This window comes from Drosophila sechellia, unplaced genomic scaffold (genome assembly GCF_004382195.2).
Source record: "Drosophila sechellia strain sech25 unplaced genomic scaffold, ASM438219v1 Y_18, whole genome shotgun sequence".
Taxonomy (NCBI): Eukaryota; Metazoa; Arthropoda; class Insecta; order Diptera; family Drosophilidae; genus Drosophila; species Drosophila sechellia.
In genome coordinates, this window is record NW_022611377.1 from 66728 (window position 1) to 70428 (window position 3701).

General features: G+C 43.3%; 1 pseudogene; it reads right to left on the reverse strand.

The window, feature by feature from the left end:
* Positions 1 to 354: 354 nt before the first annotated feature.
* On the reverse strand, positions 355 to 1575 carry LOC116803410 (annotated as a pseudogene).
* Between the last annotated feature and the right edge of the window lie 2126 nt (positions 1576 to 3701).

Consider the following 3701-nt stretch of genomic DNA (forward strand, 5'->3'; position numbering starts at 1 on the left):
TATAACTGATTAATGTTTCTGATAAAATTTCTTCGTGATTACATTCGAGCCTTTCTTTGGACTTTCGATCTATAATGATTCTATAGATTTCGCTCAGTGTGGAATGCAACCGTTCGACTATAGCATTGCTTGAAGTTTGCTGAAACAAAGTAGTGTGTAAATCTATATTATATTGTGAAGAAGTATGACCATATATCTTCATTTGTAGACGCGTACATCCAAAGCTTCATATTTTCTGCACATGTTGCAGTTATTGTAGAGCCTTCCAACTGAGCTGCTTTCCGTACATCGTATCGGCCGTTTCTTTTTCCCTTAGTTACTTCATATGGCCCGAGAAAACTGCTAACTAGTTTTTTATAAATATCTTGAGTCTTCAGTATGTTCCTTAACCTTCGTGACCATTTTCCGATTGGCCTTTTGCTGCAACAGCCTCTCCTTGCCCTGCTCTTCTAGGTTGGCAATCTTGGCCTCTAGCGTGGCGATTGTCGCCTTTAGTGCGCTGTGCTGTCTCGATTTCGGCAAGCTTAGCCATCAGCTAATTGTTTTGGCGTTCGAACAGAGCGCGCCCGTTTTCGTTCTTCTGAGAGTTCGATTTTTCGTTCGCCAACTCAGTAGTCAGCTCCTCCTCAAAAGTGGCAATGTGGGCTTCCAATCGGCGCTTCTCGTCGATCATTAAGGAGCCCTTGCTGGCATTGTTGGCAATTTCTTCGGCCAATTCGTCACGCTACGTTTCAGCAGCACGTCGCGCCCTTTCTGAGCTGGCCAGATCTTCAGCTGTACTACAGCTGTACTACATTGGCCTCCAGGGCCTTGACCTTGCGCTCGGCTTCCTTGCTCAACGCCTGTAGTTCCTTCTTGGCGGCCTTTGCTTCCTCGGCGTCGCGCAGCGCGTCATTGACTTGTGCTTCAGTTTCTTTACTACGACGACTCGACTGGCAAAGTTCGATGAAGATTTGCGCACAATGCCATCTTGTTTTCTGATCGACTCGGATTCCACAGCTGAGTGACGGCTTAGCACGATCTTCATCGACACCGGACATTCAGCGACGTTTTCGGCTGGCTTGTACTCTGCTATCGTTGACTCGATCATCGGCTTGTACTGTGGAGAAGCACATATGTTACTACCAGTCTCAACAATATTGTACATACTTACCTCTTTTGATTCGGCGCATTCCGGCCGCGCTAACGCCTTTGTAAAGAGGCAATTTGGAGATATATGACCGCTGCCTGCACATTTAAAACATTTTGTTTTTTCCTTGCAGTCTTTTCTCATGTGTTCATTAGAGCCGCAGTTGTAGCAACGAATACTTTTTTCATCGGTTATATTTTTTCTGCCACCACTGTATTGCATTTGCGGTTTTTCGATAACACACTTGCTCTCGTACAACTCATATTTTTGCAACAGTTCGCTGTAGGATTTGCTGCCGTACAATGCAAATTTGAACTCGCTTTTAATATATAGAGCCCGTCAACTATATAAGCGATAATAGACGCAACATCGACTTGTCCAAGCGCTGCAATTTTTTTCATTGTTAGCATGTATTCGTGAATGCTTTCGTCGCTCTTCTTCATCCTGTGCGTCAACTTTGCATGTACATCGGCACTTTTCGACGCGCGCTTCAAGTCGCCAATTTGGGAATTTTTAAATTGCTCATATGTGCTCACCAACTCTGACTCCAGAAACAACTTGGCCATTTTAACCATTTTTCCTCGTGCCTACACATATCGTTGTTCTTCCATAAGCTCATATCCATCTGCATTCAGCTCAAAATTTTTAAGCCAAATCTCCACTGGGATGCTGATGCCATCGAAGTCGGCTACAATTTTTGCAAAATTGTCTGTTACTTTCGGCTCTTTCTGGGTAATTTCATCAGCTTGAATCTTATGAGTAAGCAGCTGAATTATTTGTTGTAGACTTTTATTACTCTCTGCTTGCATCTCTTTGGTCTGCACAGACTTCTGTGACTTTCTCTCCTCCTCACTCATCCTTTCGTATTCGCACGCTTTTAGAAATTTTAGACCGACGCTATCTGCACTTTACAAATGGGTCAACTTTTTATTGTTTTATCGGTTGAGGCCCCAAATGTTGATTATCTCAGTAATTTTTTGATATTATAATAGTTGCTTATTATATTTGGTATTTAATAAAAAGATGTCTCTTTCCAACACTTTTTGATTACTCCGGACACGACAACTTTCCGCTTGATATTTTTCCTGCACAACTTTCAACTCGCTTTGTTCTTCTTCGACTCCTCTATGCTTGTCCTTTTTCTTATAACTCCTTCTTCCTCTTCTACCTGCGCTCACGTTTTGCTATTATTATCGATCATCGCATATCGATAACTATCGTTATATATATATACTAATAATAAATAAAATTAAAATATGTACACAGTGATAAGGTTTCCTTCGGCAACATCAAGAAAGCGTGTAAAATATAATATATTGTCCAGCGCCAAGATCTGATGTCGCGCCACAGTGGCGACGCGACGCTTGATGCAGTGTTCGGTTGAATTCTTTTTGCACAGCACGCATTCCACACCACGCAATAAAAATTAATTCAAGAAATATATGTATTGAAAAAATTAACAAAAATAAAATTAGAGAAAACAAAAAAAAAGGAGAAACAACACACAAACAACTTACGCCTACTGTTGTCACATGTTCACTAACCTCTAAAATATACTTTATTAAACATATATTTAATTCATGCCATCCGATCCGGCCATTTACCCTTCGGCATTCTCTTCGGACTGGGGGGGAAGAGTTAACATACTCTCTCCCCCTCCGGCCATCCAGTACTGCAAAGAGAGACAACACCGACCCAACAACAAGGTACTGAGAACGGACCGAAAGTTCAACGAAGATCGCCAATACGAACTCGGACGAAGACGCATTTGGGAAAATCATACAACTTTTGTAATAAAGAGATCATTCTCATTTTAGACCCCAAACTGCTCAGATGTTTTTTAAAGCTTTCCTGCCTCGGGCACTGGATTGTAACTCGCGCAGCTTTCACGAAATATCTGGGTCGTTGGGGAGATGCCCGAGGTGTCGATAAAGTTCTCCGTGTTCGATGGTGATGTCTGGGAACTTTTGTGGCTCTTCGCGGATCTCCTGTAACCACTTGCACTGGTTGATCGGTTGGCTGCCGTGTGTGAGCATCTTTAGGTGCTCCACCGTCTGTCGAGACAAAACGTCGGCCACCACGTTGGTTTTGCGGCGAAAGTGCATCTCGCGATCCTGACTCTTGGTAATTACGGCGATCAAAGTCCTCGAGTTCACAACTGAGCTTCGAGATACCCAATCCGATTTGTCGCTGATCAAGTGTCTCAGGTAGGTCAGCTTCGCTTGTTCCTGGTTCATTTGCACGCTTGCTCTCCTCAAACGAGCAACCTGCGCAGGTTATCCATGTGTTCTTCTAGGCTGGCTTCTATATCGATGATTGGTGGGTACGCGTCCGGTACTGTTTTCGCGTTCAGCTCTTGATAGTGGCCAGTCTTTTTCCATACCAGGGCTAAAGTGGCACTATGGAGGCTGTGTAAATGTTCTGTGCATTCCTGTTCTTGTAAGGCGTCAACATATTCTGTTTTATATAGCTGTTTGATCGGTCGGACGTCTCTCATGGTTATTTGGTGATCGTCTATGTTGGGTACTCCCGTCATGCCTTCGAAATTTGCCAGCTGCTTATTGAGGAACGC